General features: G+C 43.7%; 1 protein-coding gene across 3 annotated transcripts in view; it reads right to left on the minus strand.

The window, feature by feature from the left end:
- Positions 1–11,721, minus strand: part of RALGPS2 (Ral GEF with PH domain and SH3 binding motif 2) — a 113,852-nt gene extending 102,131 nt beyond the window's left edge. The window contains exon 1 of one of the 3 annotated variants that reach the window (XM_021545911.2): positions 11,505–11,721. The gene's annotated coding sequence lies outside the window, so the exon portion shown is untranslated. Of the gene's footprint in view, positions 1–11,200; positions 11,291–11,504 lie in introns of those variants that run through there. The other 2 variants (XM_077785288.1, XM_021545912.2) reach the window with 2 other exon arrangements.
- Between the last annotated feature and the right edge of the window lie 355 nt (positions 11,722–12,076).

The raw sequence follows: 12,076 nt of genomic DNA on the forward strand, positions 1-12,076 counted from the left end.
CAATGGAAGCTATTTCTTCACCTCATCTAAAGGAAAATGCAACACTTCTTTGAGCCCTGCCATGCCCTGTATTGCTGCCTTAAACCAAAAATCCAGTCACATAAACATGTAGCTTACCTAAGACAAGCATTTTTGCTCTCATGCAAGATTCACCTTGAATAGGAGGAAAAAAACATGAAAGAAATGCCCATGACTAACACAGAGAACTGAAAGGGTCTGAGCAATTGTTTCTAAGTATTCGGAATGAGTAGCCCAAGTTAGAGTTTGGACAAGGATTTGATACTGCTTTGTCATTAAACTGTCCTTGTTCTGGAGGTACAAGGAAATCTGTCAACTTTAGAAGGATGAGTGGATGCTGCACACGAAAGAGGGCGCAGCCTCGCCTGAGCAACAAAAAAGCCCCAGTGAAGAGAAAGCTGTGCTGGGAAACAAACTCAGCTGGGAGAGCTCAACAGGGAACCCAATTAAATATGTATGTGTGTATATACAAACTAAACTAATTAAGAGCTTTCAGAATTATCTCAAAGTCAAGATCATCCTTATCATCAAACTAAAAAACCAAAGCAAAACACAAATTAGTAATGCATTTCCCCATTCTATACTAGCAGGAAGCAAGTTGCCTCTTACCTGCTGAAAGAATGGCTGAAAAAGTCAGTACCTTGGCTGCCCTTTGAAAACACTTTAATCTTTCAGTTTCATGTTCAGCTTGCCAAGTAGGGGAGGTTCATGCTGGTCCTGCTGTTATTTAAACATAAAAGAGAACCAGCCACATCATAAATAGGGTATTAGTACCTTACTGTTGAAATACCCTGAAGTCACCAGCCACAACATGGGTAGTGTGTTTTGGCAGGTGATACTTTTGAAACAGCTTTATCACTTAAAAGCAAAGCTATTTTAATGACCTATACAAATTTATCTTTCACTACCTCCAAGGCAGCCAACAAAAACTACCTAAGCAAAAACAGGCATCACAACTACTAATTTAAATGCAATATTCATATAGGGATTTACAGGGTCTTTCTGACAGAGGAATCTAGTTTGATCACAAAAAACAGAGCAGGGTTTTCCAGGAGGATTGTGTGTGGCTAATAAACACCATTAATCTGACAGAGCTGGCAAACATCAGACAGCAGGGCTGCTCTACCAGACTGCTGCATAAACCAGTCCCCTCACTGACAAATGAAGCCAATTCAACATCAGCTCACCCTGGGACCCAAGCAAATGCTCAACCCAGCCCCAAAAGCCCCACACCCAAAAGAGAACACAATTCCCAAGAGGCATCTCCAACCTAGGCAAGACTCCTTTACCTTCTCCATGATATGTTCGCTGATTTTAAGTATTGTTACATTAAAAATCACCAGCCTCCTCATTATCAGAGAAGATGCTGATTATGAATTTCAAAAGACAGCAATTTTTTTCCACCAACTTTTTACTGCCAACTTTAGGAGAATCAGAAATACAGAAAAAGCAACAAAGAAACAGTGATCAGCAAGTCTAATGATAAGATCATAGAAACACACCCTACTGCCCCAGGGAAAAAAAGATATCCAATTCCATTAACAGGCTGGAACAGAATAGGGAAAGATGACACCAGAGAAAGAGACAAGCAACAAAAACTTCAGTTGCTGAAGTCCATCACTTCTCCTCATCTTCCCTAGCTCACTTCAAGTAAAATCAAGAAGATACCCACGACATTCAGTACCAGATGTAGAAATCTGACACCTGAAAGCAGCACAGAACTCTGGCAAATCCCAAGGCAGCAAGGGAAGCCTCTTTTCCTGGTCCCTGGAGAGATCTCACCTCTGTCCATGTCCTTTAACTCCACTGCTGCCTGATTCTGTTTTCCATTTAAGATTACTATTTCATAAAAAGAGACAAAGAAGTAGTAAGTAAAATAATTTCCTAACTCAGGAAAATAAGAGCTATCTTAAGAAAAAAAACAAGTACAGCTGAAATAAAGGTCTAAACTCTTCTACAATACATCTTTGTTTACAAATGAGGGATTTAACAGAAGTTTTGTGGGTACAGTAGCTTAGCAAGACATCTCTTATGTTTGCCTGATAAATAATGCAAGGAGCTATCCTCCCTTTTCAGCAGTATCACTTAACAGATGCTGACTGGATTTCTATGTCTGTCTAACAGTGCAACACAAATACAACACATCTCTGAATTGTATCAATGTACACATCTGCACAACAGATTTCACATCTTCCAAACCTACCCTTTATAAAAGACTTTGACCTCAACAATGCCCTTTCAATTAATGTCTTTACTGTCTTATAAGTGATACAATTCAGATCAAGAATTATTCTTCAACAAAACCACACCAGCCTCAAATCAATAGTGCATATTGTCAACTCCTTTTAGTCTAAACATGCTTAAAAGTTCATACCTGTTTTACACACTTGCTAAGTTTTCTAAAAGCCTTGACATGTCACCTTAAATACTTTAAAACTTTCCATTGTACATGCAAAAAAATAATACAGCAATGTGCAAAAATACATACACGGCTATTTCTTTCCCCTCTGCCTCCCAGTCATATGGCATTCATGATCAAAACCAGAATTAAATTAAAACAGTTCCAACTGCTGGTCTTGAACAGTTTTAGACCTCTCTTCTTAACAAACCCATGTCCCTGAATACCAGCTTATACACACCAATAGAAATACCTCTTTGAAGATAAATTAAATTGCCTTATCCGAAACATGAACTTGGTCCTAATTGAAGAAGCCTTCCCACCAAGACAGCATCAGAAGAGTCAAGACTGACTTTTCAGAAGTATTAAAGGCAAGTCACAGCATGAAATACAGTTCAAGTTCTGTCATCACATAGACCCTATCCACATTTTAAAAAAAGCTAGTGAGTTAATTAAGTACAAGGGCAAGTAATTACATGCAGGCACAGAGGAAGCTGCTCACAAGCAGGTCCTAGAGCACTCCATCTGCTTACCTGCCATTCCTCAAAGGTAAAGAAATACTGTACCTCAAAAGTAGCTTTTTTTGCTTCATATTGTTTTAATGTGCCTTCAGCTTTAGAAAACACTGTACCTCTGGCACCCATCTCCAGTGAAAACTTACCAAGCTTCCCTTTTTGTTTCATCTCATGACTACAATTTGGTTAACATAATTTTCCTCTCCAAATTTCTTTAAAATTATTCCAGGTGGACATTCAGCTGCTTTAACAGATACTGGCAGTAGAACTGAACAACCTCCACAAATAAAATAATCTTTTGCCAGCATACCTACAGCTACCCAAGAGTATAAAAGATAATCAAAGAATCACAGTTTCACACTGTGATTAGATTTGATACTGCTACCTTCCTTTTCTAATGCAACACAATATGAACTTGTTTAAAGCACCATTAAAAACTTAGCAAGGCATGCCACTACGAATACCGAAATCTATTCTCAAAGAGCTACCTGGCAAAATCTGTTCAAAATAAATCCAAAACAGGCCCAGCCTAGGAGGGAAAAAAATCCCCAAAGGAGGATTGTATGAAATTATGTATCATCAACAGAGCAAACAACCAGCAATGGCTGATAAGCAAAGCCTTTTTCAGACACAAAGTAGCAAAAACATTTCTACCACAGAGGGGCATTTGCAATTATGTAAAGAACACAGGAAACAGTTTCCTAAGAAATTACACACCTGACATCATCAGTGAATGACATATTAAAAGGTAATAATAATAAAGCCTTATAGCCAGGTAATGTTTAACCCCATCTAATCTTGAGGCAGACCTGCAAGGGCCAGGTTTTCCCCACCCTAACAAATGCCTCAAGTTTCAGGCTGCTCACTGTCCACCACACTCATGTCTCTCAGAAGCAGAGGGTCTGTGTGCAGCTAAGCAGAAATCTTGCTAATACTTCAGTAATTTTGCACTCTGAGCTCCAGAAAATACTTGCAAAGCACTTCAACTGCATGGAAAGACTGAAGTCAATGGATTCTACTCTTACACATTACTCTTTTCCAAAATGCCTGTTGGCATATTTCTGTAAAAGTCTGATCAATAATTGTATCAAAATTATTTAGAGGTACTTACCAGACAAGCCTGATGACTAATGCCTAAACAAACTGGTCAGTCTAAACGTACATGACTAATATTCTAAAAATACACGAGATAGCTGCCCCTTCTCAGGTAGGCTTACCAATAAAGCACATGGGAAAAATGGCTGTTGGCAGAGTGGTCTGGACCTGCCAGCAACAGCAGCACTGTTCAGGAGCTTTTTAATCACACAGGGAAAGTTAATTACATGACAGTGGGAGAGGAAGTACAACAATTATGAGTCATCCACGTAACCATGTGCTTTATCAATACACTTCACAATACTGAAGTCACTGATTAGTGACAGCACAAAACAGCGATGCAGTAATGGGAAAGTGAGCAGCTTGAATCTTTGGACCTTTTTATCTTTTACTGATCTGACACTTAGAATTTATGTGCATTTTGAAATCCACAAAGAACATGTAGGAAACTATGCAATGCTACCAGCATTCTAACACCCCACATCTGCTCACTGCAGATGCTTGTGGAATCACCAAAATACTTTACAGACTTCTGGACATGATCACCTGTATTATGAAGTTTCCACCAACACCATCATCACTGCCAGCTCACTTCAATAGCCTACTGTAAGAGATGCAACAATTGTAGAGTTTTAGCTCTATGCAGAAAGGATTTTCAGAAGAGCCACAAGGATTCTAAAGCGACTCAAGTTTTTCTGCATAAAATCTGAAAAAGTTTCAACTTTATTCCAAGCATCCAGACTTGCACAACCAGCTAGGGATTCAAGATAACCACTCCACAAGCTCAGCTAATAAACAATTGTCATTTGATCCACTTTTGATTTCAGCTGGTTTATGGGAACTTCATTTTATACTTGCCAGTCGTCTCCACCACTAATGCTTTTTCATGTCGACATTAACCCAAGATTTTGTATAGCAGACGTGAACAGTTTAGGGGAACTATCAAACTGAAAAACAAGGCAAGGGTAGGGGGGATAGCTTAATTTCTTAGCTGGGTAAGTTCCCTGATGCAGTTCTCTCTACTGCATTATCTCTATTTCTGCCAATAGAGGGAGAGAAGTGAGCAGCCAATAAATAAGCTGTCTCTCTGCACATGGGGTCACAACCTAATTCAATTACAAACAACTTAGATTAGTTACAGCTGTGGAGGACCCCAAAGTCATCAAGCAAGCAACAGAAATTCAGAGCTATTAGAAGATTTCACAAACAACCTGGCAATAAAACGAGTGAACTAAAACAACCATTCACAGAGTTTATAGATTTAAATTTTACACAGAACTCACAAGTCTATCTGTGCTTACACACCTCCTCAGACAAATTCATATATACAGCTAATAAAGAAAAACAGTAAATTGAGACCTTCAGCTTTTCACTGGAGGCTTCTGCCTGCTGACACATTAATCTGAAAATGATGTATCACAGCAGAAAATGTGTTTATACTAGTCCTGTTTATTCACTTACTAGTCTGAGTCCAGTCACTCTGTGACATTATACCACTAATTCTAAATCTAAATGAAAATATAATACTGGAGTCTAGACAATTACCCCAAACCCTGGGCACATTAATAATGTGATAAAAGCAATCCAATTTACAAACTGCATTAAGATCACTTTTTTCAGGATCTCTGCCAGTTTTATCTAGCCACTATTATCTAAGAAATACACCTTCAACTTCTGAAAAAGATCAATATCCTTCTTCCCCAGCACAATCAATCTGAGCCCATTTCAATGAGAGCAGATTACAGAGTCTCCAAGCTGCCCCTTAATGAATAATGAGGGAGGCACAAATCAAACAACTTTTAATGCCACACTACTACAGCAATGGTCAGAGCATGGACAGCCAGACCTAGGTCACTTCAGACTTAATTGATTGCTGCCAATAGCACAGCTCCATTAAAAAGGAAAAGAGGTGACATATACATATCCCAAAGCCTAAGTGCCACTGAGGCAGCTCCGAAGCCAGCAAAGCCTTCTGCACCACATTCTGCATCCAAATCACTTTAAAATGAAATTACAGCATGAGAGCCAGGGTAGCTCTGCAAACCCTCTTACCCATTTCTTCTCTGAGCACTCCAGCCCTCTGACAGCTGATCGACACACAGGACAAGCAGCATAAGTCAAGAGATTCATGAGCTCCAAGAAATTAATAAATTGGGCCAACTACTTTTTGGCAAAGGAGCTCATAGCAAGCTCCACAATCAAATTTCCTCACTGGCAATTCTGCTTATGCCTTGGGTTATGCTGGTTTCAATTCCTTAACTGTCCCAGGCTTGTTACAATTCCTTACTTGCAATAAGAAGTACATTACTATCTAAAACCCACAGGAGAAAGGGCAAAGACAACTTCCAGTCAAACTTCCCAGGTCTAATCAGCTGAGGGGGGTCTCAGTCTTCCAGTTAAAGACTTAAAAATAATCTGATTTTACTGCTTCAGTATGATTGCTAAGAACAAGTAATAAACGTGAGTCACCAGAGGGCACTAACGCGTCTACCAAATGGCAAATGCAGCCCTTCAATTAGGGAAGCTGATAATTGCATCCACATCATCATGTATATTTTATCTGATTGATCTTCAGCCAGCTTGTTCTAATCCATGTTCAAATCTCAACTACATACTGATGAGGCACTGAGCTACGTTAACTGTTGTGGTCGCACTTGAAGTACATGGGAGAGACTCACAGTCTCCTCAGTCACTCCAGGGAAAATAAGGCAGGCACACATTCACACACCAACCCAAGCTTCCCTTGCCTACAGAATGTATGTTTAAATACAAATGGAATTCTGAAACAGGCCACAAATCCTGCATCTCAAAGAAACAGAAAAAATAACTATTCTTAGGAGTTTGAATCAAGATCTATGCTATCATAGGGGACCACAAGTGACATCAGCCTGCAGAAGAGAAAAGGGAAAGGCTTCCCCTTGATCATTCCCTTGACCATAGATGTGTTGTACTCTCAAGTCTGGCATCAAATCAACTGCCATGCTACACCTTGATTTTTAACAAAGGAGGCTGCTCTTTACCACTGAGAAATAGGCAGGTTTTTAAAAGACAAATATGATGCTCAGGAGGGGCTGATAAGAGAGTTTCTTGATATTCTGACCAAGCAGCTTGAGAGCTTCTCAGTGCCAGCCAAAGGTGTGTCTGCAGCACAGCCAGGGAGTTTCTGGGGCAGGAAACCTTGACTTGTTGATGCAGTTGATACAAAGAGCCAAAACACACCTAAACATCACAGACCTATAGATATAAAGGGAAAGCCTCACGGCCCTGCAAGGTACACAGCTGCTTCTTTTCCCAATTTTACCTAAACTGTCATTCTTGTAAGTCAGGACTGTAGGACAACAAAGCCATGGGAAGAGAAAGGGAATCCTATCCTTATGGAAAAGTACACCTTGTCATCCAGCTGTTGTTTGTCTGTGCTGAAGTTACTGACATGTAAAAATTACAGTGACAATAAGGCTGGGTTAGGAAGCACTCTGTGAGCAAACTCAGGGGATCTCCATGAATTCAAGGAAGACACCACTTGTGCCATATGACAGTCTACAATTCATCTGGAAACCCCTGGGGAGTTCTGAAAACACCAGCTGAGAGTGTACTAGAGCAGCACACCTCAGAGCAGCGACTCCAAGAGTAAAGATCAACCTTACACGCAGGTCAGGAACACTGCATTTCAAAATACTTTGTGGTGACTCACTAGACTTCCCAGTGTTTTATACGCTGTACTGTAAGATTTATCAAGCAGGTCCCTTTTGAGACAAACTCTCCTACAAACTGAAACACAGAGTGTGAACAGCCTCCCTTGGCCACAAGCCGCTTCAATGCCCATCCTGAGTCACAGCCAACAGCTCCAGTGTTCAGCACACCATGATGCATGATACACCCTCCCTGTTTAGGACTTTGGGCCACCCTCTCCCTGCTCCCCATGTTCTCCTGCCAGCTCCTCCTGACTGCAGAGCCAGCACTGGGAGCCCTTCCACACTTTAGCCTTGCCTTGCTCCAGCTCCCATCTCGGATAGTCCCATCCTGCTGGGCAGAAGCCCAGGTGGGACCAGCTTGCCCACAGCTAGGACTCCAATGCCATTCTCCCTAGAGTCCTACAAGGCTTTTAAGGATCTCTGCAAAGCAAAAAGAGTTGGAGTCACACATCCACACATTCCAGGGGACTGAACACAAAGAGAATCTACTTAAAATGCCCAACTGCAACATTAAGACACACTCACTTCAGCAGTCTTTTAAGGTGATTAATTCATAAACAGACCAAACATGAAGCCCACAAAGCTTCTGTTCATGCAGTAACTATGACACATACACTTATATTAAAAGATGATTCCTACTGCAGCAGTTCCAGGTATTTAAATGGAAAGATTTTTAACAGAAATCTTTCATTATTTTGAAAATACATTTCTAAGTCTGTTTTCTAACAAGAGCTGTAAACCAATACTTAGAAGAGAAATATATCATGCTTTTGGTGGCTTATACTTTGAAAAAATGCAACCAATTACATTCCCCACCCCTAAAGGATATTTTCAACTCAGCTTTAGTTATTGAATGAAAGGAGGAGCTCAAATGACTCAGCTTCAAGCAAATATAAAGGAAAAGATTAACCCCTAATCTCAATGCAAAAAAAAATAGTGGAACAAACTGATTAAGATAGAGGTGCGGCTTGTCAATTTAAATCTTTTAATATTCAAACACATCAAGAAGAACATTACCACACTATGACAGCATTACTTTTCTGTACAAAAGTAATTTTGTCAATTTCAGTCAATTTTAAAAATTAAAGTTTCAAAAAAATCACAGTCATTCAAAAATCACAGTCAATTTCAAAAATCAAAGTTTACACGAGTGGTTGAAGTTAAAGTCAGCCCTGTATCTTCATTCTTGTTCTTTAGTGCTGAGCAGCATAAAGATCAATAAAACATCTGAACACTGGCATTTTTAATATACAATCACAAGGCAAGATAGAAGTGTAAAAAGGAAAAGACCTCTCCAAAATTCTGCAGGAAAACCCCCACATTTCTACAGGAAAAACCCCCGAAAAACCAAACAAAACCCACTGCTGAGTAAACAGGATAACCTCATGAAGTGAGTTTTCTTGGGGAGGGGGGGTGGGGACGTGTTGTCTCCACTGGACTGAAACATTTCATATTAAAATGCAGCAAAACAAATTACAAGGTAGAATATTTCACAAGGGAGCTCCCAGACACCAAGGGACAGCTGCACATCCTCCACATGAATTCACAAGTGCTTGTCCCCCATCTCAGCCAAGCCACACCAGCATCTCAGTGCAGAACACACCCCCAGCTGTGCTGGGAGGAATATTTAATTCCAGACTAGCCGAAGTGCTCTTTTACATGCAGCCCAAACTCCAAATACAGATGTCACCAGAGGGCACCCTCTCAATTCCAGTGACCCAGCTTTAGCCAACTTCTGAGCAGGACTGCAGACAACCCATGAGCAGGGATGTGCAGAGGCTGTAGAAAGCAGAAATAATTCTGCTTCTGCAAGGCATTTCCTTTAAAAAAAAAAACTGCCACCGAAATTAAAAAAAAAAAAAAAAGGAATTTACTTATGTAGCCCAGAAACGTAAAATGTTTTCCAGAGTAATCAGAGACATCACTAGAAAAAAAAAATCACTATTATCAACTTCTGTACAACATTATGCTGTGCTACTTGATGGTGCCAACTCAGTCCAGCTGTTTTGGCACCCATGTGGATCATATCAGCTCCCAAAAGCAGGGTCCAAGACAGTACAGCTCATACAGAGGTGTCTAAGGAAATCCTTTGGCTCTGCTACCAGATACTGCATCTTAAAACAAGACACCAAAAAAAATGCTGAGTAGTTCTCAAGCTTGGTCCATGTATTATTTCTAATGTCCTGTTGAGAGTTAATAATGTTTTAAAATGAACACCTGATTAAGTTAAAGTTCATTACATAAAATCATGCAAAACATGCAATAGGTATTTATACCAAAAATGGTCTCAAACCACCAGCTGGCATGAACAGAATATTATACCCATTTTGTTTAGAAATAAATACCACTATAGTACAACTAAAATGAAGTCAGCTGCAGAAGCAAGCAGTGATAAGAGAAAAATAGGAAACAATCATTGTGCACCCCATATTTTCCAATCCTGAGCAAACCTAAAAAGCTGTAGGCCTATCAAACATTTGATTGCCTGATTATCTACTGATCTTATTTGAATATTAAGACTCCACCTCTTCTAGCTACCTGTGATTGCAAAGTTCTTTAATTCAGCAAAGGCACAGAAGGAGGGATGCAGGAATAAGACCTGTGCAAAAGCACCTTTTTTCAGTAGAGGGATCTCTCCAAGAGTGTCAGTATAGGAAACCTGCAAATAGAGATACACATACACGGAATTTCACCAGGCCTGCAACTACTATTAAACCCACAGGGCAAACTACTCCTAAATATTAACTCTCATCACCACTCGTCATGGTTTGAAAGATATCTACAGAACTGCCTTTCCAGCATCTGCAGCCAAGAAAGAAATAATGCTAAATATGCCTCGTGTCTAATAAACAGCATCTATTTGTCCATCCTCTAAAGCAGCTTTCCGTCTCGTGGAAGGTAACATGCTCTGAAATTACCCTGCTTAATGTAAAAGTGGCGCGACGTTGGTGTTCATCCCCTGCTTACAGCCACTGTACATGCTGTCCCCATCGCTGTGCGCTGCCCTGCCCCTCGTGTCCCCATCGCTGTGCGCTGCCCTGCCCCTCGTGTCCCCATCCCTTCGTGCCGCCCTGCCCCTCGTGTCCCCATCCCTTCGTGCCGCCCTGCCCCTCGTGTCCCCATCCCTTCGTGCCGCCCTGCCCCTCGTGTCCCCATCCCTTCGTGCTGCCCTGCCCCTCGTGCCCCGGTCGCTGGGCCCATCCCTCAGGCAGGACCGAAGGATAGCGGTATCTCTCCGCCACAGCCCCCGCTCCGCCCCGGCCGCCTCCGGCCCCCGCGGTGCCCCACGCGCGGACGCGGCTCTGCCCGTCCCCACGCACCAACAGCCCCGTCCCCGAGGGCTCCACAGACAGCAGGGCTGGGCTGTCCACCTTATAACCCACTCCTCAGCCCCGCAAGCAGGCACCGGGGGGGCGAACACCTCTCCCCAAGCCCCGCAACCCTCCGTCCCGCAGCCAGGCTGGCGCCCGCCGGGTACACACCGGGGAGAGGGGGCTCCGCTCCTCGCCGCCCCCGTTCGAGGAGGAGGAGGAGGAGGAGGAGAGGGCGGCAGGTGGGCGGCGGAGCCCCGGGGGGCCGGGACCCTCCCCGGATCTGGGAGGGGACGGAGCGCCTCCAATCCCCGGCCGGCAACAGCCCTGCAAGGCCCGGCGTGCGAGCCGGGGTGAAGCCTCCTTTCTTCTCTCCTCCTCCTCTGAGGAGCCGGACAATGAGCCCCGCGGAGGCGGGCGCCGGCTCCCTCCTTCTTCTCCTCCTCCTTCTCCCCGCCGCGACAGCGCAGCTCACCTGCGAGAGGGGGGATGGATGACGGCGGGGCGGCCGCTCGGAGGTGCTGCCTAAGCGGTTGCGGCGTGTCCGCGGGTCCGTGCGCGCCCCCGGCTCCGCAGGCGCGGGGCGGCCGCGGCCACACTTCCCCTCACACACACACACCCACTCACTCACACACACACACACACACACTCACACACACACGGCGTGGGGGGGCGCCCGCCCCGCCCGCGCATGCGCGGAGACACCCCCGCCCCGCCTCCTCCCGGCGCCGCGCGGTTGCGCATGCGCCGCCGCCGCCGCCGCTGAGGGCGGGGAGCTCCGCGCTCGCTCCCTCACGGGGCACCGAGCCGTGAGCGGCAGCGCCGCGTCAAGTAGAACAGGGCACTCCGTGCCACGGCCCGAAACACCTGCAGGGACGGTCACTCCGCCGCCTCCCTGGGCAGTCTAATTACAGAATCCTAGTGTTGTTTGGGTTGGAAGGACTTCTGGACACTATCCAGACCAACGGAGCAGGTGACACAGGAACGCATCCAGACGGGTTTGGAATGTCTCCTTAGAGGGAAGACTGCACGCCCTCCCTGGGCAGC

The sequence above is a fragment of the Lonchura striata genome, chromosome 9 (genome assembly GCF_046129695.1).
Source record: "Lonchura striata isolate bLonStr1 chromosome 9, bLonStr1.mat, whole genome shotgun sequence".
Lineage (NCBI taxonomy): Eukaryota > Metazoa > Chordata > Aves > Passeriformes > Estrildidae > Lonchura > Lonchura striata.